We start from the raw sequence: 22634 nt of genomic DNA, 5'->3' as shown, positions 1-22634 counted from the left end.
CCCATTGCAAGCCCACACACACACACACACACACACACACACACACACACACACACACTCACTCACTCTCACTCCCAACCTACCAGTGTGCAGCTGCAGTGAAAAAGGCACATTCCATGCTAGGAATCATTGGGAAAGGAACTGAAAATAAAGCTGCCAATTTCATAATTCCATTATACAACTCCAGGGTGTGATTGCATTTGGAATACTGTGCTGTGTAGAGTTCTCACATCAAAAAGGATATTGCAGAGTTGGAAAAGGTTAAGAAAAGGGCAACCAAAAAAGGAACAAGGCAGACAAGTGACTCTTCTATGAAGAAAAGGACTTAGTTTAGAAAAATGGTGAGTAAGAAGTGAAATGATAGAAGCTTATGAGATGGCTAATCCCCATAGTGGAGGCAGTAATACTTCTGAATACCAGTTGCTGGAAGCCACAGGAACAGAGAGTGCTCTTGTGCTCAGGTCCTGCTTGTGGGTTTCCCACAGGCATCTGGCTGGCCACTCTGAGAACACAATGCCGGAGTAGATGAGCTGTTGTCCTGAAACTCTTCTTACGTTCTTATGCAGGAAATCTGAGACCATGTGGGTAAACTGGTAAAAAGGACTGGTAAGTAGTTAAAGAATCAGATGAAGAGAGTAGAAATAAATGGACAATTCTCACAATGGAGGGGTAGAAGAAGTGGGGGTTCCCCAAGGATCTGTACTGGGGCTGGTGTTTTTTTTAAATACGGCTAAACTGTGTGGTGGCCAAGCTTTTGATGAAATCCAGCTATTCAAGGTGGTTTACGGAAATGGGATTGTTAGTAGCTCCAGAGGAATAGGTATTAAAATTTCAAATTTGGTTCAGTATAAGCAAGTGTAACATGATGTGCATGGTGGTGGTTGTGGAATCCTAAATTCACATATACAGAGATGAGGTCTGAGGTGGTGGGTGGTGGATCAGGAAAGAGATTGTGGGGAAGAGCTTGATGAAAACAATGGCTATGTACACGCCAACCCCTTCATTGCACAAAAATACAGTTTTTTTCTCAACCCTGTATCATTCATGCTCATCCTCAGCATGCTGCTGTCAATCTAGATTGCGTCCAGATCCTGCCATCCACAAGGGCTGGCCTTAGCTACTTGATATGTGTTTGAAAACACTTGTATGGATTAGGTTATCAATGCCTTTTCCTCCCTGTTACAGATAGGTAGCCGTGTTGGTCTGCCATAGTCAAAACAAAAAAATTCCTTCCAGTAGCACCTTAAAGACCAACTAAGTCAGTTCTTGGTATGAGCTTTCGTGTGCATCTGAAGAAGTGTGCATGCACACGAAAGCTCATACCAAGAACTGACTTAGTTGGTCTTAGTTAGTCTTTAAGGTGCTACTGGAAGGAATTTTTTTGTTTTTCCTCCCTGAACATGCTCCAGGTGAATGAAGACAGAAGTCGTGTTTGTGATCTTGGTATACACCAACCCACAATGCCATTCATTGGACAGGTGTGGCTACACCCCATTGCCAAGACCACCTACATCTGTTTTCAAATGGACACACTTTGCCTGCAAAGCAAAACCAATCTGCAGCGAGCAGATGGAAGGAGAAAGTGGGAAGCAGACCTCTCTTCCAATTTCCTCCTTCTGTGTACTTTCCAGGTGAGAAAAAGGTAACCACCCTCACTCCTTCCTTCGTTACCAAGTGAACAGTGGAGAGGGGTTGTCATGTCCAACTTAAATCATATCCTGACATTTCCATTTTTAAACGAAAATCCAGAAATGCTCCATAATAAAGGTGATAGTAAAAAGTATCTCATCAACTATGGACTCTGTGGACAATGCAATCGTTTATTTTAATGATTAATTAAAAGTAAATGACGACTAGGGAGTTAATTCCCAATGATTTATGAACCTATTTCCCCTGCTTGGCATTTGTCCTGAACGGGGGGGGGGGGGGCGCTGTTTGCAGGGGTTGTATTTGTCTCTTACAGTTCTTCTCCCCCTTTAACTCCTACAGCTATGCTGCTTAGCCAGGATTTATCCATCTCTCATTGCTCAGCTCACGCCAAAAATAAAGCAGTATCAACACAGGCTCTGAGTAAGTTAATGTCACCATAATTCATCATCATGACTTGTTTGAAATTAGTTGGGAAAATTCATCATGACTTCTTTGAAATTAGTTGGGAAATTTTCCATTGATCTTAGTACAGAGCCAGGATTTCATAAAGTGGCTGAAATCTCTCTTGCCCCTCCCCTGGAAAAATAAAGAAATAAAGAAGAGCCAAGCCAAAGTAAGGGTCTGAGAACAGTGATTAACATCTTCCAAATTTTGGCTTTGCTATACAAGCCAGTGATGTGCAATAAGATCAGTGCAAGGGGATATTGTTAAGTTTATGTATTTATTTTTTATACAGTGGTACCTTGGGTTACATACGCTTCAGCACACTCCGCTAACCCAGAAAATAGTGCTTCAGGTTAAGAACTTTGCTTCAGGATAAGAACAGAAATCGGGCTCCGGCGGCGCAGCAGCCGCAGGAGGCTCCATTAGCTAAAGTGGTGCTTCAGGTTAAGAACAGTTTCAGGTTAAGAACGGACCTCCGGAACGAATTAAGTACTTAACCCAAGGTACCACTGTATCTGTATTTTGCCTTTCCTCCAGGGAGCTCAGGGTGGCATACATGCTTCTCTTCTTTTCCATTTTATCATCACAACAAACCTGCAAGGTAGTTCAGACTGAAAGATGTGCTTTGTCACATCCTGTTCTAATAATCTGCTTCTTGAAGCAAACAGCTGTGCTTTCAATCTCACGCTTACCAAACCTGTCCTGATGTTTCCCATTCAATATTCCAGATTTGCACAAGAGAACTTTTTTTAAAGTGAGTTGCTCTAAGCCAGGCAAGGATTTGGAGTTGCTCCCCCCGCCCCAAATGTTGGCCCCTCCTTTCCTCCTGTTTGTCTTTTCTGCTTCCCCTATCTGCAAGGGCAGTTTTTATTGCTCCCATTTTGGTGAAAATCTGAGCAAGTGACTAAAACATAATCATTCGATACAGCACTCGCAAATGGAGGGAGACTGCATATAGTAAGCACAAATACTGCTGGAAAAGAATTTTTTTTTTTTTGGAGGGGTCTGGAAAGGGGAGTAGCTAAAGTGGAGGGTTAAAAAGAAGTTAAAGAAACCAAGTTAAAAAGAAACCCAAAGCAAAACATCCACTACCCCAAGTGCACCACGCTGAGGTCAGTTTTTAAAATTACTTCTCTGATTGGGAACCCAACTTCAGAGGGGGAATGTGTGAGTTCACAGTTATTTGCTGCAGATGTCATGTGGGTGATGCTAAATTAATGAGAACAACAATTTCTGATTCGCATTATACTCTGGTGTGGGCAAGCCCTTATTTTCGGGGGTGTTTTCTTATTCCTATCTGAGAGGCTGAATCTTTTCCTGCTATGCTAAAATGCAGGAGCATTCATAAAATCCTGTAAAAAGAAACAGAAACATAGCAATCAGCAGAATGCCTGGGTATTTCAGAGAGCCTTCAAAAACCATGCAATGATCGGTGCTCCCTTTCAGCAGCTCCTGTGTTCAGAAGTCTGGTAGATTATTCATCCACACAAAACACACACACATACAGTGACCCTGTAGTAAGTCTAAACTTTGCCATCTGTTATTTGTGGAAAGTGTGTTATGGTACCATTGCTTCACTGGTTGAGGCTATAGCATTGCAGAGAAAGCCTAGGTTTTCATAGCATCTGTGCAAGCTACATTTCATATACTGTGCAGTATCCATGAGACAACTATGCTCCTTTGGGGAATGGTAGCAGTGTGAAGTATTTGTGCTTTCAAATGGCAGCCCATATGAGAGTAAATCAAAACTCTGGAGAATTCAAGTCATTTGCAACGAGGCAGAGTTTCCTAGGGAAACCTGCTAGAATAGCAGGAAGCCTTAAGCCTTGCCATAAATAGCAGACTTCAATCTCTGGCATTGTGCCTAGGCTGACCCTTCAACGTCTATGAAGTTTATACACTGCTGGTTTTAACTGTAGTGTTGTTTTGAATTATGTAATTTCATTCTTATCTTGAGCTACCCTGGGAACCCATTGGGGAGGAAGGGTGGGTTATAAATTTGAAATAATGGCTCAATAACTGAGCATCTTGGTGGGGAAGGCAGGAGGGGTTTGCTAAAAGAGCTACTGAAAACAAGAGGAAGGGAAAATTGTTGTTGTTTAGTCATTTAGTCGTGTCCGACTCTTTGTGACCCCATAGACCAGAGCACGCCAGGCACTCCTGTCTTCCACTGCCTCCCGCAGTTTGGTCAAACTCATGCTGGTAGCTTCAAGAACACTATCCAACCATCTTGTCCTCTGTCGTCCCCTTCTCCTTGTGCCCTCCATCTTTCCCAACATCAGGGTCTTTTCCAGGGAGTCTTCTCTTCTCATGAGGTGGCCAAAGTACTGGAGCCTCAGCTTCAGGATCTGTCCTTCCAGTGAGCACTCAGGGATGATTTCCTTAAGAATGGAGAGGTTTGATCTTCTTGCAGTCCATGGGACTCTCAAGAGTCTCCTTAGACTTCAGCAAAATTATTGTTGAATTCAAAGACAAGGAACCGCTCTGAAGTCCAGTGCTGAAGTCTCCTTGGTGTAAGCCTGACAAAATCAGAATGAAATGATTTTGCACCACAGTCTCTTCTGTGTTAACTTCTTAACCCAAACCTCATGCCACCATTCCATGACAGTGTCTCTGATCCCCATTTGCAGGTACACACAGCTCCTTTACTCAGTTCCTCTGCCTGTTCCAGAAGAGCGGGCATTTACTTTATCATTAGCCCCAAATCTCTGCTAAGACTGACAAGGTCAGGGGAAAGCCTTGCCAATATCACCAGTGGCTCATTCATTTACTCTTTTTAATTAAAGTAATACTATGCGCTCTGCCACCTCCTGCATGTGTGTAGCTTTTCAAAGGAAACCATGCAGTTGAAATTGATTACATTTTCCCTTGACACTGTCCATTTCATCGCAGGGCAGAGCCTTTGCTGATAAAAATGACAAACCTTTCCTACAGTCAAAGGCTAGCGTGGAGTTTAAAATGTGGCAGTGCAGTGGCCAAGCATGTAATGTAAAAAAAAGGGGGCTACACGCTGTCAGTCTTGTGTCCAAATCTAGTTACTGAACAATATGGGCCGCATCCCAGTAGGCAAGGAGAGGGGTGTATTTTCTGCATTAACTGGAGGTGATAACTTTTAAAGCACTGAAGTAGGGGTGAGATTCCTGATTGATTTTGAAATGCATAATTTTTAGGGTCATTGCAATAATTGGTATCAGGGCCAGGCAACCCGTGAGGCAAAGTGAGGTTTTTGCCTAAGGTGGCAGGGTCCACCGGGGCAGCAGATCCCAATGTCAGTCTTTCTTACCCTCTTGTTCCTGATGTCGATCTTCCCTTGCCACTTCTTCCCTTGCAGGAAGGTGAGGTGCCATTTTGGTGTCCGCCTCAGGTGGCAAAATGTCTTGGGCTGGCCCTGCTCAGTATCGTAGGTTCTTCGTTAATTAGTTTGTTTTGCCTTTATCTTGCTAGAGAACTACATACCTGTTCTTCTGGAACGTAACATGTTACAAAATCAGTATCTGCTCAGTTATCCTCAAGTTTGTATCAAAAGTTGGATAAAATGTGCAGGAAGCGAAAAAAACAATGAAGATATAATCTTAATTCTATTTGTAGCTTGTCAGGCCATACTACTAACACAGCATGAAGGGCATGGTAGGCCATTAAAATCTATGGGCAGCAGTACATTTAAGTCTGATGAATTTTGTCTGAAGTCTTAAAAGGTGCTACATACTTGGTTGTAGTTTGTATGCAGTCTGATCTAATCCATATATATATATGACAATAGATTTTAACTGGGTTTAATGGGGCACACCTCCAAACAAGAGTGCATATGATTGCAACATTAAGACCTTTGTAAGTACCCACATAACGAAATCCATGGCAATGTTACCCATGTAGGCAAGGCAGTTTTGCAACCAACATCATTCAAATAAATATCTGCCAATCGTAAATATCCTCCAGGCTTCCTTTGAGACATATGTAGATTGCTCTAGCACATTTTTCCTAAATTATTGCACTACCAAAGTAGCGTAAGAAGAAACAAGTCAGACACGGTAACTAGAAATATAATTTCGAACTGTACATTTCTTATTACTCTAGGTAAGCAGTCTCAGGCAGAGTTCATGATTCCCATTTTCTTTTATGATGATTAATAAAACACAGCTCATTGAAAGCACTGATGAAAGAATTATATTCAAAAAGCTTGTTAACATTTATGTATCTGTCAGAGCAGGCCGGCGAGAGGATGCAGAAACATTGCGCTGTTCTTGAACTTGGTGCAGGGAGGGGGGACTAGGATCTGGTGTTCCCATTATGCTGAAGACTTCAGACTTAAAAAATATTTTGCACTATTTCTTCCCCTTAACAGCACAGGTTCATCCAACACATTTTTAGTTATTATACCATATTTTTTTTAAGTCTCCGTTTATTCTGATAATTGCTTGACTCTTCACAAGGGCTATTAGTTTTTATAACACATCAAAATATTTTTAATTAGTGATTGACTAAGTAGATATTTGTTTTTATCATCTGCCTAGTGACTGTCAACTGATTCAGCTGTCTTGCATTCATGGGTGAAATTAATGAGTCAAGCAGGCCTCACATAAGGCTTAATCTTGTCATGTGCCAAGCACTTCCTGGCTCCTAAGAAGGGCACCAGTGCTTCACAAGAGCGCTGATCTTCATGTATCATAGAAACAACCCTGAAAAAGAGACTGAGAATAAAGAAATCCCTATTGCTTTTAAGGTCTTATTCAGGAATTAGCCTTTTTGTCCTAAGAAATGCTTGTTCTACACTGTACATGCACACACTAAAGCATCATCATCAAGTACTCTCGGGATCAGAATGTTCAAAAAGAATGTTCTGAAAAACCTCTCAAAATTGAAGGGAGGGGTGCAGTGGCGTAGCGTGGGTTATCAGCACCCGGGGCAAGGCAAGTAATTTGCGCCCCCTAACCCATGGATTTGTGCCCCCTAACCCGTGGATTTCCCTAACCCCCAGATGTTGCGCCCGGTGCGCCCGGCCCCCCCTGCACCCCCCACGCTACGCCACTGGAGGGGTGTAAACAGTTTTCCCAAAGGAATGAGTTTCAAAAATCAGGTGGCATCATTAAGAAGTGTTTTCTTCCTCACTTCACATGGTGGTGAGACATGGGACAGAACATCCCCAGATCTTAACCCATGAGCAGAATTCTAGTTGAACAGGTGGCTCTAAATATCCTGGATACAAACGAACGCTAACATTAGGCAAAGAGAAGCAGCAGCCACTAGCAGCTGATTTCAGGTACAGTGGTACCCCAGGTTACAGACACTTCAGGTTACAGACTCCACTAACCCAGAAATAGTACCTCGGGTTAAGAACTTTGCTTCAGGATGAGAACAGAAATCGTGCTCCAGCAGCAGCAGGAGGCCCCATTAGCTAAAGTGGTACCTCAGGTTAAGAACAGTTTCAGGTTAAGAACGGACCTCCAGAACGAATTAAGTTCTGAACCCGAGGTACCACATATTGTGAAAGGGCAACAAAATGTTAGTTATTGCATTTATTATTGTTGTATTTTTGCCGCCAGGAAGGGAGAGGCTCTTGTGGGGTTTTCTATCTGAAGTGCCAAAATAACTTCATCAGCTTTTGCTACTAGACACCTTGACTTCAGGGTGAGGCTGGGTTCCATTTTCCACTTCAGCAAGCAAAATGACTTCTGGCCCTGGCTTTAAAGGTGACTATGATAGGGAGGGGGTATCAGCTAAAATGGCTTCTCTTCTCTTTCCTAGTTCATTTTCCCATTCATGGAAGGGCAACTTAGAATCCAATTCAATATTGTTATGCACAGAGAGAGCTGTAAATCCAATAGAACCCACAAATGGAATGCAAAACAAACAAACAAACAACAAAAACAAACAAACAAAACAAAACACCAAAAGAAATTTATTTATTCTCAATAAAATTTGCATTCAGAGAAGCTGAGACTTTTCTTCCCCTGCTCAGTTCATTTCAGGGTTAACTGTGACAAAAGTGGGAAACGCTACAGATCACTCTGCCTTCTCTGAGTGCTGTGAAAATTCTTACTTGGATCTCCATGAAATATTGATTTCACGTCATGACTAAGCTTCAATTAATCCACCACCCTTTCAGAAATGCACTCCTACATCTTGACTTGATAAAAAATGACTAATGGCTGGCTGGCTATATAGGATTTAAATAGTGACGGTCTTCCTTAAATGAGCTTTCATTCCATGATTCAAATTTTGACTGTTCGACTTAGAATAATTGTGCAAGCAATTTACACATCATTATGCCCTTGTAACTTATTCTGCTATTTCCCACATTGCTTTCCAGCATGAGCATAAACTATCCTGATTGACTGCATTGGCTCAAGTTACTTGGCACTGCAAAGTGCTGGGGGGGGGGGGGAGCTTGGAAGCCTTTAATTAAGAAAGAGTAAATTAATAATGCAAACTACTGTGGTAGAATTCATGCTTGTTAAATCTTAAGTATATTGGATTGGAAACAGTCCCTTCTGCAAATAGCAGGGTTCCTTCTGTCTGTGAAGGAACCAAAATCAAGTGAAGATTAACATTGGAGAAACAGCAGGAGAGGCACTTTTCACTGATTGCCCCTTCCCACTGCCCTCCACAGTACTACTCCCAGCACCATTCTAGAAAGTTCCACAGACCTCTTGATCAGCTTTTAATGAGACTGGTGGGAAGAATTGGCAAAAATCACCCCCAACAACCTACTATGCGTCCTCCAGCACCAGGGGTGCCAGCTTGAGTAAAATATTGCCAGGTAAGCCCTGCCGCACATAATTGATCTCATGACATGGTGCGCACACACACACCAGTTGAATGGCAATGCCCAACCAATTTGGGGGTTCCGGTCCCCTCAAATATTTTATTGGGGCTGAAGGAAACTCAGCCCCTAGACGTTGGCTGCTATGCCCAGCAAGAACATCCTGTCAGTGGTGCCTGCTCGTTAGTGCCCCCCCCCCCCCCCGTGGAACACCCTCCCATCAGATGTCAAACTGATTAACAACTACGGTATATGACTTTTCTTAGAAGACATATGAAGCCAGCCCTGTATAGGGAAGTTTGTAATGTTTGATGTTTCTATATTGCTGGAAGCTGCCCAGAGAGTGGCTGGGGCAACCCAGTCAGATAGGCAGCATGTTGTTGTCAATGTCAATGTCAATGTCAATGTCAATGTCAATGTAGTCCTGCTTACAGGAACTCTGCAGCCAGCCCATTGTCTTCTGTCTGAAAGTGCAGCATAGATGCATTTGAAAGGGCATTTGTGCTACGTGTGAGGTTGTTCTGGGTCTTATTCCCATTCAGACCAATATTGCATTGTCATCACCAACCCACACAACCGTTCTGTTTAGGAAGGTACCGTATTTTTCGCTCTATAGGACGCACCAGACCATAAGACACACCTAGTTTTTGGAGGAGGAAAACAAGAAAAAAAATATTCTGAATCCCAGAAGCCAGAACAGCAAGAGGGATTGCTGCGCAGTGAAAGCAGCAATCCCTCTTGCTGTTCTGGCTTCTGGGATAGCTGTGCAGCCTGCATTCGCTCCATAAGACGCACACACATTTCCCCTTTTTAGGAGGGAACAAGTGAGTCTTATAGAGCAAAAAATATGGTAAATGGTGATGAAACAATGTTGGATAGGTTTTTGTTTTGTGTAAGAGAGACTGCATACATGCAGACACTCAAGGCTCTAAGCTTTTCATGAAACTGCATAGACTGTTCTCTTGATACAGCAAAGCCTTTATCATGCAGTGGGAGCTCTCCTGAACCGCAGTGCACCCTCATTCACTCCAATGATGGAAGAGTGAAAACCCATGCACACAAAGGGGTGCAGTCAGGAAAGTGCCCCATCTGTTTTAGTGCATAGGGAAGGTCCTGTGCAGGAACTTTGTGAACACAGTGGAACACAAATGGAGCTATGCGCTAAGGGTTCTGCAAACTTTTACATTTACTGAAATCTTTGCAGAAGCACAAGGCTGCACGTTCTTCAGAATTGTGCAGGATGACTATTGCTGCATGACGATTCTGAAAGGTAGAAAGGGCAAAGAAAAATGTAAACACCAGGACCTGAGCACAGATTGGATTAGATTCACTCTTTTAACTGTGTCTTAGATGGAGACTAGTTTGGGGGAGAAATCTGATTTTGTCTGCATATAAAGGCAAGCCTGCTTTATTCACACTTTCCAAAAGAGAATGTGAACTGAAACACGGTCATCTGTTGAAATTTCTAAGTTTTACAATGCCAAATAAGCCAAATAACATGTACAGAAATGCACATACGTGTGCAAAGTATGTGAAAAGAACATTAAAAAACAAATTATATTATGGAGAATTGCTTTGCAAAAATATATGTCTCAGGCAAGAATGCATACAGAAATGTGTATATTAAGATAAAGTTGCAATAAATGCCTATGAATTTTCTTGAGGACCTGTTTAAAAACAGCTATAAGCATGTGAAAATGTGGATAACTGGATTTAAGACTGGGAAAATGAGAAACCAAAATTGACAGATTTGCCATCCCTGCTGGGAAGGTTCCCATGCCTTGCTTGAGAAAGCTGGTTGTTGCTGGAGTCTTTCATCCTTGGCAACTGATCTGTGTACTTGCTAGGAAACAAGCTCCCACGCTATACCTCATGTGAGATAGTGTCTGCATTTTCCCCTACACTGAGATTATCTTTCTCTAGGGAAGATTATCTTTCTCTAGGGAGATTATCTTTCTCTAGGGAAGAATGTAGTGCTTGCAACTGTCTTGAGTTACACTTTCCCAATAAAGTTACAGATAGGTAGCCGTGTTGGTCTGCCATAGTCAAAACAAAACAAAATTCCTTCCAGTAGCACCTTAAAGACCAACTAAGTTAGTTCTTGGTATGAGCTTTCGTGTGCATGTACACTTCTTCAGATACCAAGAACTAACTTAGTTGGTCTTTAAGGTGCTACTGGAAGGATTTTTTTTTGTTTTTCCCAATAAAGGTTTATCTTTTACCACTGTGTTCCTTGCAGTTTCTTTCACTTTCTGTATCTTCTTGTTTAATACTTCTTCCTTCCATTCTTTTCTCAGAACATTCCCAGACAAGTGAATTGTTGCATAGAATAACTAAGTAGTACCTGGGGAAAGTAACACAAAGGCTCTTCACAGCTGCTCCCCTTCCCATGTGTTCAGTAACCACATGAAGGGGGAATCAGGACTGTTTATGCAGACCCCACCTCATACAGCACTCCCGGTCACATCTAAAGCCTTGCATCTAAGGCTAAATTCCCCCTTTCAGACATTGCATGGGTGTTAGGAACTGAAGGAAGTGACATCATGGGCTGGGCCGGCATGACCCTCTACACCAGCCTTCCCCAAACTCACCTCTCCCTCAAATGCATTGTAATGGTTTACATTAAGTGTTAATCGTCTTAAATAATTTGCAAGGTAAATTTACTTGTAGATGACCCTCTTTGAGCTGTCTTGAGTAATGTCTGATCACACCCCCTCCCACAATCTTCCTTGCTGTTTTAGCGGCCCCTAAATGTACGCATTTACTTATAAATGAGTTTCATGACAGTTTTAATGGTAACGATAATGTTATTACCCACAGGGATGATGCAGCAACTGTGATCACATAAACACACAGAGAATATTTTATTGCTCATCTCCATGGGAAAGTGACCTGCATCGGGGAAAAACTCAACAACACATTATGCTGTTAAGATGTAATTTAGAAAAAGATTGACCTGGTGCATCTGCATTCTAATGAAGTCAAACTTTTTTATATGGAAAATGAGTTCTGTTCATTTTCACAATCTTCACTGGGTGCAACCTAGCGGAGAAGCAATCCGCAAGGGTAGTTGCCACTGGTAATTTACTCCCATGTTCCTTTGCCATATCACTGAGAACTTGTGGCCTGCCAGGTCACCTTCATCACCCCCACCCCACCATTACCTTCCACAGTTCCCAAGCACAGGGACTGATTCCTCCTCCCTCATTGGAACTACAGCTGCATACCACTTTGCAAACTGTTGCCCCAGGACTGACCAAGCAAGGGACATCACATAGATAGATAGGAAAAAGTTCTTCTCCTTCTGTCATAACATTATAACTCATGGTCGTCCAATGAAGCTGAATGTTGGAAGAATCACGCCTTATAGTGTGAGTTTTCTCCCACAAATGACAGTGATTGCTACCAACTTAGAAGGTTTGAATAGAGGATTAGACAAACTCATGGAGGATTATCAGTGGCTACTAACCCTGATGGGTTTGCTCCAGAGGTAGTATGCTGAGTACCAGTTGCTAGAAACCACAGAAGGTGAGAGGGCGGTTGTCCAGCTTGCAGGCCTCCCACAGGAGTCTGGTTGGCCATTGTGAGAATAGGATGCTGGACAAAATGGGCCACTGTCAGGCTGCTGCCAGCAACTGGTTGCCCAGAAATGTACAAAGACAAGGGAATGTTTCTTAACGTCCACTTTGTATTCAGTATTTACAGTAGAAGGCTATAGAACCCAGCCTCTTGGATAATGGCGTTGTCCTGGGTGAATCTTCACCACCACCCTGTCTCTCCCACTTCCTCATTCGTCATTCTCATAGTCTCTCCTAAGGGTGCTGCTCTGTGCCCTCTGTCTTTGAGCTTTTTGCTCTCCAACTTTCAAGGCTCACTGGGTTCTGGGAGAGGGAACTGGAAGAAGAAGAAGAGTTTGGATTTGATATCCCGCTTTATCATTACCCTAAGGAGTCTAAAAGCTAACATTCTCCTTTCCCTTCCTCCCCCACAACAAACACTCTGTGAGGTGAGTTGGGCTGAGAGACTTCAGAGAAGTGTGACTAGCCCAAGGTCACCCAGCAGCTGCATGTGGAGGAGCGGAGACGCAAACCCGGTTCACCAGATTACGAGTCCACTGCTCTTAACCACTGACACCACACTGGCTCTAGAAAGCTTTCTAAAGAGACTGTGTCCATCAGCTGTCACCCCCCCATGCTTCCTCCTCCTCCTCCTCCGCTCCCATTATTTCCCAACTTTTCCCCTCATTTGCCTCTGAGCTGTGACCTCCCTCAAACCCCTGTTGTAAATCTAAACTGTCTTCCTCTTCCTCCTCCCTGGAAGAGTAAATCTGGGGAGGTGGTCTCCACCATTCGTCCTCTACCCAGTCCCTGACAGTCACTGGCCTGATCCAACAGGCTCTTCTTATGACACTCTGGCCCCATGCCAGCGACTGCTGTACAAGCAAGAAAACCAGCAAGGGAAGATCAATCTGGCCCCAAAGTGCCACTTACCACTTCTTCTGGCCCTGAATAACTGATATCCCTCTTCTGCCTTTGTACTCCATTCACATTTTCTTGTGTATCTGGTTTTTGTAGTGTGTAAGTGTAATGGCAGAGCCTCTCTCTCTGTTTGATGTGAGCTTCTTTGGAAGATGGTAATTATCTGAAGAGGGAGGGAGGGGACTACAGTAAATAGATAAATAATATCAGGTGCACAACAGAAGGAGAATGCATCTCTCTTTCAGTGATGGAAAGTCACAGATGTCAGCCTTATTATCACTGCAGCATCCAGAAACTTGCTCTTACCCCATGAAAATCCTCCTCATATTCATCAGTATTTAGCTTCTTTGATAGGAGTGGTCAACTGCATTAAACTGCGTAAATTTTCTCATTTCTTTCCCCACTTTTTCCCACCCTTTGCAATGTAATTCCACCTCTGCAGTCCCATGAGCTTACTGTACCTGAACTAAATCAAATTCTGCCATCATCTAGCCAGGAGGATGTCACAGTCATTTGACTGATCTCAGCATAAGCAATGTCTCTTGCGAGCCACTCTCCATCTTCTTGTTCATTTTTCTTTCTTTGCCTTTTAGTGTCTCCTTGCTAACATAGTTTTCCTTGCTCACTTCCTGTTGTCAGTGGTGCAGCGAAACATCTTTACAACTTCATTTGAAAGCTTATGCCAACAGCATGCTGCAGGAAGAAGTCTGTCCTAGCAGTGTGTGTGTGTGTGTGCGCGCGCGCGCGCGCCCAGCCTTGATTCGCTATGTTGACGTTCTAGTTTCTGCCAAGAAATTATTTATTTCTGAAAGGCATGAGCCCACCCACATTAAGGTCCAGCAGTTTCTCCATCTTCTTTTCTGAATTTTTTTTCAACTGCAATATCGTTTTTGAGGTGAGACATAATATGCAGCAGTGCGTCTTTACCCCCTGACTTGTCAAACCAAAAGCAGAAAATGTCTGCTGGGGGGGAGTTGAACATCTCCCCAACCTTTCATTTACTCATACTCGCAGCCTGCAAAGGTTGCTTTCCATTTTGGGGCCAGGAAAAAGGTTCACATAGCTGTTTGTGACTTCCAGTACAGTGGTACCTCGCAAGACAAATGCCTCGCAAGACGAAAAACGTGCAAGACGAAAGAGTTTTCCATTTTTCGAGTCGTTCTGCAAGACGAATTTCCCTATGGGCTTGCTTGGCAAGATGAAACGTCTTGCGAGTTCTTGCGAGTTTGTTTCCTTTTTCTTAAAGCCGCTAAGCTGTTAATAGCCGCTAAGCCGCTAAGCCGCTAATAGCCGTGCTTCGCAAGACGAAAAACCCGCAAGACGAAGAGACTCGCGGAACGGATCAATTTCGTCTTGCGAGGCACCACTGTATGGGAGAACGTATTCCTTACACTTTGTGAACTATAATACGCAGAGAACGCAACATATTATTGGGCAGGGGAGAATCATTACTCGCTGTGTATAGGTAATGAGGAGCCTTGTTGTTATTGATCCCATTGTACTGGCAGGGATAAGAACTCATTCTCATTTTGAACAAATGGATTAGGACTGCACTATTTAACAAGAGCAAACTGTGAAGATTAATTGTTTTAATATACAAAAGCACAATGAACACATTTATTTCCAAGTTAGATAATTCTGTATGAATGATTTTTGTTCCCTACACACTTGTTTATTGCAAAGTGCTTGAAAATGTTCATTATATACCACCCATTACAAATAGCAGGTGTGGTGGGAAAAATTTTGGCTGGGACCACAACAGCCTCCTTCTCCCGCCACATCACTTTTCCAATTTGATTCGGAGTGTCTTTTGCTAGCTGTTTTTTTTTTTTTAAATGAAACAACACCATGACTTCCCATGAGAAAACTACGTCACAATCCTTATATCCGGTTTGGCACCATGAGAATGAAATCAGGAGGGGGAGTACTTGTGTGACTCTCTTGCGCCAGTTGCATATTAGTATTTGAAATTGCCTCCACAAAATAAAAACCCCTGCAAGGTAGCCATGTTATTTAAAAATGTATTTTTACCTATTTTCAATAGAAAATTGGCCAGAAGAGGCAGGGAGTTGAATCATTCCTGTGGCAAGTATGCTAGGTACTTTTAAGATAATGTTGATCAGAGCCACACAGAATTAGAAACCACTGTCAAGTCCAATGGAGGCTTCTAGAATGCTGTTTAGCCATGTTATATTGGACCAGTTTTAATTAGGATAAGCTGCTTAAAGGGGCATGTCCTACTCACGTGTGTTCTCAACTGTTGCCCATCTAAGTTTACAAAAGCTAATTGGTGATGAATGTATGCCTCGTTGCAGGGAGGGAGGCAGTGTCAGGTCTCAAGGAGCAGATGGTTTGGCCTTTGCTGAAGAGACTTGCTCATCTCAACACAGAAGTGCTTGACAACTATCACCCAGTCACTATTATCCCCTTTCAGGCAAGGTCTGTCCCAGGGAAACAGGTGGTAAGTATTGTTAAAGATAAGCTAACCAAGCTTATAGAAGAACAAGCCTTACTGGAGCAAAACCAGCATGGCTTCTGCAAAGGCAAGTCCTGTCTCACAAACCTATTTGAGATTGTCAACAAGCATATAGAGAGAGGTGATCAGATTGTGTATGCAGACTTTCAAAAGACTCCAGAGTAAGCTTAGCCAGTGGCGTAGCATGGGGGGTGCAGGGGGGGCCGGCCGCACCGGGTGCAACATCTGGGGGGGGGGCGCTCGCACTTGCAGCTCTCTGCCCCTACCTGGCTCACTCACTCTCTCTCACTGCAGTGCTGGCTGTGTGAATCCGATCCGAACCGCCGGGTCGCCGCCCACTGTGGAGGGGGGTGCCTGGCATGCGGGTTAGGGGGCGCAAATTACTTGCCTTGCCCCGGGTGCTGACAACCCACGCTACGCCACTGAGCTTAGCAGTCATGGGCTAAGAGGAGAGAGGTCCTTCTGTAGCTCAGGAATTGGTTAAGTAGCAGAAAGCAGAGAGTAGGGATAAATGACCAGTTCTCTGCATGGAGAGATGTAGAAAGTAGAGCCACCCAATGATCAGTATTGGGACCTGTGGTTTTTAACTTGTTCATAGACGATATAGAGATTGGAGTGAGCAGTAAAGTGACCAGACTTGACGATGGTGCTAAATTGTTCAGGATGGTTAAAACAAAAAGAGATTGCGCTCTGGAAACATTTCTCCAAACTGAGGATGACTGAATGAGTGATAAAATGGCAAAAAAAAATTCAGTAAATGTGCTCAAGTAGTCTGAACTTTTGGTAGCTAACTAGGAATAAGACACTATCATGCTGGAGTTGTAGTGCATAGCGTGAAGAAGATGTCAACACAGTGTGTGGCAGCTGTCAAAAAGAACAATTTCCTACTAAGGATTATTAGGAAAGCTTTAAAACTGCTGATATTGTGATAAACTTATACAAAACTATGATGCGACAGAATTTGGAATGTTGTGTACAGTTCTGGTCGCCTCAAACTATCTCAGTTAGGAGGTGGGCCACTTCATTCTGCTGCTCTTGAACGTACAGAATATGATTAGAGGCAGCCCCCCACAGGATACATTACAGTAGTCCAGCAATATAATAGGCTCAAAACAAATCACCAAACTGATTCAAACAATCCTGATTGTAGCACTCTAACTAGTTGGCAGAGAACTTTTGGCAACTGTTTCGATTCCTCTCTGACCCTTTATCCCTCACAGTTCACAAAGGGCATCGGCCATTTCCATTTTATTCTTTTCCGCTTTTAATTTCGCCTTGAATCTCTTCACCAGAAGCGGACAACTCATCATTGCTAATGGGATTTAAATGGCTTTGCAGCCAAGTAGAACAGGCTCTGATGAGTGAACTCTCCTCGGCTTCTTCTGTTTAGCCTACATCAGTGGAGCTAATTGGGGAACAGTAAAAAGTCAAACAATAGCAATTTGAATATCATACGCACACAACTCCCCACCACCACCCAAACTCTGCATATTGCTTCAAGAGCATTAAAAAATACTCCTACAGTGAGACGATTAAGAAAATGCCATTCTGCATTTAATTAGGTTAAACTGCTGGGCTTAAAGCTTTCTACATCTAGTCGATAAATTACTTAAGCAGAAGAAAATAATCATGCAGGTTCCAGCCAAGCCAGTTCCTTCCACCTTCTTTCTACTTATAAGTTGCTGTTACAGAGGACAGTGTACCATGCCAAGCCAGTGGACTCTTACACTGCTTTGAACACTTCCCAGGTCGCAATATGGATAAGTCTACACAACCTTGATGGCAGAAAGTGAGGAGGAATTAAAGAACCTTTTAATGAGGGTGAAAGAGGAGAGCACAAAATATGGTCTGAAGCTCAACATCAAAAAAGCGAAGATCATGGCCACTGGTCCCATCACCTCCTGGCAAATAGAAGGGGAAGAAATGGAGGCAGTGAGAGATTTTACTTTCTTGGGCTCCATGATCACTGCAGATGGTGACAGCAGCCACAAAATTAAAAGATGCCTGCTTCTTGGGAGAAAAGCAATGACAAACCTAGACAGCATCTTGAGAAGTAGAGACATTACCTTGCCAACAAAGGTCCGTATAGTAAAAGCTATAGTTTTCCCAGTGGTGATGATGTATGGAAGTGAAAGCTGGACCATAAAGAAGGCCGATCGCTGAAGAATTGATGCTTTTGAATTATGGTGCTGGAGGAGACTCTTGAGAGTCCCATGGACTGCAAGAAGATCAAACCTCTCCATTCTTAAGGAAATCAGCCCTGAGTGCTCACTGGAAGGACAGATCGTGAAGCTGAGGCTCCAATACTTTGGCCACCTCATGAGAAGAGAAGACTCCCTGGAAAAGACCCTGATTTTGGGAAAGATGGAGGGCACAAGGAGAAGGGGACGACAGAGGACGAGATGGTTGGACAGTGTTCTCAAAGCTACCAGCATGAGTTTGACCAAACTGCGGGAGGCAGTGGAGGACAGAGGTGCCTGGCGTGCTCTGGTCCATGGGGTCACGAAGAGTCGCACACGACTAAACAACAACAACACATACTAGTAGTTGTGAATCTCATCTCGCGGGGCACTTGGAGAAGGGCCCTGATGGATGAACTCAGATACATAACAGATTTAGGGAAAGGAGTCTTCAGATGCCACAGTTCCAAACTGTGAAGGATTGTAAATGATCGACACCAGCCCTTTGAATTTTATCCAGAAATGGACTATAAATGTGCATCAGCAAGAACATGTTGTTGCCTGCAGCCACACAGCAAATTATGACTCATATTAAAATGCTCTTGTTTATTCATAGGCAGCATGAGCAAAGGAATGCTGGGCTTCCATCATTCTGCCATTGTACATGGCAGCAGTTTGATTGCCATAGTGGATTCTTATAATCAGGCACAAGTTTGAAGGTGTGATACCATGTGGGGCCCCTTCTGGTATTACTGGCAAAATCTTCACATAGGGCTTCCGTGAAAAATAACTCTATTGACACTCCTTTGGGTAGATTTTTATCTTTAGACAGAAATCCCTGCTGGAACAATTTCCATACAGATAAGTTTTAAAATAAAACGGCAATAGATTCTCTTTATTGATTGATACCTCTGCACGCAGTGTATTTCTCTGCACAATTGATATTGCTCCACACAAGCGAGACTCATTTCAGGATATTCATGTGCCTTGAAAGGTTAACAAATATACCAAGGAAAGGAGCAGAGTTTCATGAAATTTTCTCAGTCTTATAATAATTTTTGATGATCAGAAATGCTTTCATTCATTTCTCCCTTAGTTGGCTCTTTATATTGGGCAAGCTTTGGAACTTCCCAAAGCCTGGTGAATTTTCTGATCATTAAAAAAAACCCCAGCTATATTTCAGCACATTATAAAATTTTATGACCTAATCAAATGTCTATTCTTTGGGAAAGGGGAATTGCATTTGCATGTTAAAAGTGTAGATAGAATAGTATTGCACTTCTGGGAAGAAATGGGTAAGGAACAAGAATGCCCTAAAGTGTATTTGTGTATGTGTGTACAGAATATTATATATATTCTGCCTGTGTTATTGCTTTCTAGATAAATGTGATCAATAAAAATGAATCTGATGAGAAAATGTTACAAATTGCAATGCCTCTCATTGACTCCTTTGACTTGAAGTTTATAGCAGATATATTAATAATGATATTTTCTATAGCTGGTCACTCTGGGAATTGGATTATATTATTCTGTTGTCACTACTTTGAAAGAGCATTCCATAAAGATATCACTCATGATTTTAATGGCCACAGCTTTTGTGGGATTCCATGTATGTGCTTTGTAATAATAAAGTTTCTTCTCCTGTTATTTTCCAGCAGTACTCCGGTTAGAACCACCACTTCTTGGTTCTAACAGCTTGGAGCTAGTCCCCAAACTATAGGGTTATAATAAGAATATTTAAAAGGTGGAGTCTGACCAAGGCAGAACAGAGTGGGACCATGATCTGGACATGCAGCCTAGAATAGCATTAGCTTTTTTTGCTGCTGCGTCACACTCTTGAATCATGTTAAGCTTGTGGTCCATCAAGACACCTGGATCCTTTTCACATGTACTACTTATAAGCCCGGTGTCCTACATCTTATATTTGTTCAGCTGGCTCCTCCTGCCAAAGTGTAGAATCTTACAATTGTCCCTATTGAAATTCATTTTATTAGTTTGGGCCCAGTTCTCCAAACTGGTAAGGTCATTTTGAATCTGATTCTGTCTTCTTCAGCATTGCTTACTCCTCCTAGTTTGGTGTCATCTGCAACTTGATTGAGCATCCCCTCAGTATCTTCATGCATGTCATATAGTGCATCAGCTAGGAGATGTCATAAAGCAAGCAGAATTCCATAGCATGGATGTTGTTTCTTTTTTTATTATAATGGTTGAAGTCCCCTTGCCTACCAAGATTTCAGAGTTGTACTAAGCTATTTCCTGGTAGTATGAACACTACTGGCAAGGCCCATAGATTTAGTTTTCCTTGTAACTGAGGACTGTTGTCTGGTAATTTTTAACAGTTTAGTTTAACTAGTAAGCAACTGCCACATTTTATAGTTCCCCTAATATTTATGCTCAGAAGCATAACCTGGAGTATGTGCTTGTGCTTATGTGTGTTTAGGGTTCTGCCCTTGTTCTTTTCAAAGGCAGTTGACAAAAACATCTCTCCAACCTAATCATACCGCAGCCTCTGAAGTAAATTACACCTAGACCACTTTGGCCCCAGAACAATATATTTAGTCACTACACATGCAATTAACAAAGGAGGATTAAAATTGGCGCTGCTGCATACATTTGACAGTGCTGTCTCAGCATTGTTGAATTATTCATTGTGATTCCATTCGCTTATTATTTCAGTTCCCTATGACCAGTGCTATTTTTCTAGAAAAAGAGGTGCCGGAACTCACCATTAATGCTTCCTTTGTCCTCTTATAATGGCAATGGCACCTACCTGAGAGGTGCTGGAACTGAGTTCTGGTGAGTTCCAGCTGAAAAAAAGCCCTGCCTGTGACAGGTTTGCAAATCAACCTAGATTTTGAGTACTGTGGTACGCATACGCCCGTAAGTGAAGATCCAATGTGAAATGAAGATTGCATATAGAACACTTTTTCTGCATTTAGGGAAAGGTTTGTGTACAGCACACAAGCACTCACACATGACATGATGACATGAGGCACAGATGTCTTACTTTTGCCAGGATTACAGGGCTTAAATAGACATCACACAAAAATCACAAATCCTGAGGTGAGGCAAGGTGCCTTGGAGGGATTTCTGGCTTGTCAGAGGGGGGCAGAATCTCACACCAAAAATATGTTTCATGTATGACGGTGGGCATATATTTTCCTAGTACAAAGAGAACAACTGAATATGTTTCATTTATTTCCTTGTTTTATTACCGCTCCACTCTTAATCTATCTGGATGCATAGCAGTTTACAATTCCATAAAATGCAGCAATGAAATTTCCAAATCCTTAAAACATTATATACAGACAAATGTTTCCTACGAAATAGATTTAGGCAAGCAGATTGATTTAACAGCTTTCAGCCCCTTTCAGCCGAGGCCACCAACTTGGACGGCTTTGAAACCAAATCCAAATCAAATGAAACAGCCAAATTCATGGAGGATATGGCTATTACGAACCCTTACGGCTATGTTTCACCTCCGCTGTCAAGAGGCAGTAGGCTTCTGAACAGGAGCTGCTGGAAATTGCAGGAAGAGAGAGTACTGCTGCACTCAGCTCCTGTTTGCGTGTTTCCCACATGCCGTGGAACAGCCGCTGTAAGAACAGGATGCTGAACCAGATGAGCTACTGGCCTGATCCAGGAGGCTGTCACTGTGTTCATGACTGCTTAGTAATAGTTTATGGTATATGATTGATCACCTGCCTCACAGCTTAATGTTGGTGCAATGTAGTGGCTAAGCAGGTGGGCAGGAAAGTCCCTTCTTCAAATCTCATCTTGGCTAACACTAGGTGGCCCACAGAGAAATTCTAACTACCCCTTTGGGTGAGCAATACAGTGGTACCTCGGGTTACAGACGCTTCAGGTTACAGACTCCGCTAACCCAGAAATAGTACCTCAGGTTAAGAACTTTGCTTCAAGATGAGAACTGAAATCTTGTGGCGGTGGAGTGGCAGCAGTGGGAGGCCCCATTAGCTAAAGTGGTACCTCAGGTTAAGAAAAGTTTCAGGTTAAGAACGGACCTCCAGGATAAATTAAGTTCTTAACCCGAGGTACCACTGTACAGGCAATCTCTGATTTGTGTTGGGGTTGCATTCCAGGTCATTGCGCATTTACCTGAAATCACATGCAATTGAAGCACCCCATTCCACACCCAGTGACCCTGTTTCGCCCTTTTAGTGACATATTTTATGAGGTTTCCAGGTCACTTTCGGGTTCAGTGCTGTGCGCTTGTGCTCGATCACACACACATTGGTCACACCTAAAGCAATGGTTGCCTGTATAGATTAACATTTTATTCAGATAATGTGTGCAAGGTGCTTGAATGATGCTGCACCTCACCAGGTTAGGAATGGCCCTGCATATGTATTGGAGTACAACTCCCATCAGCCCCAGGAAGTACATGGATAATAGGCAGGGATGAGGAGAGCTGTGGCCCAGCAACATCTAAAGAGCCAAAGGTTAGCCACCCCTGCACTGCATAAATGCTAAATGCTATTATCATGTGATTTTTATTTTGTTTCGGCTGTTCAGGGAACAGACACTAGAATTATTGCAAAACAGAGTACAGAGAGTGATGAAGCATGAACAGCAAATAATTCCCTTGACGTACAAATTGCTGAAATACCTGCTAGTTCAAACAAAAA

General features: G+C 42.8%; 1 long non-coding RNA gene across 2 annotated transcripts; it reads left to right on the top strand.

Annotated features, from left to right (window-relative positions):
- The first annotated feature begins 77 nt into the window (after positions 1-77).
- LOC310846082 lies at positions 78-10054 on the top strand. 2 transcript variants are annotated; one of them, XR_014565122.1, is made up of 3 exons: positions 78-341; positions 1990-2070; positions 9976-10054. It is a non-coding gene; the product is annotated as an uncharacterized lncRNA (long non-coding RNA). The 2 variants fall into 2 exon arrangements; XR_014565123.1 differs by lacking the exon at positions 78-341 and adding an exon at positions 1408-1631.
- Positions 10055-22634: the final 12580 nt, after the last annotated feature.

This window comes from Podarcis gaigeae (genome assembly GCF_964106915.1).
Source record: "Podarcis gaigeae genome assembly, chromosome: 1".
Classification (NCBI taxonomy): Eukaryota; Metazoa; Chordata; class Lepidosauria; order Squamata; family Lacertidae; genus Podarcis; species Podarcis gaigeae.
Note: the sequence above shows the minus strand (reverse complement) of the source record. Positions and strands in the feature narration are given on the sequence as shown.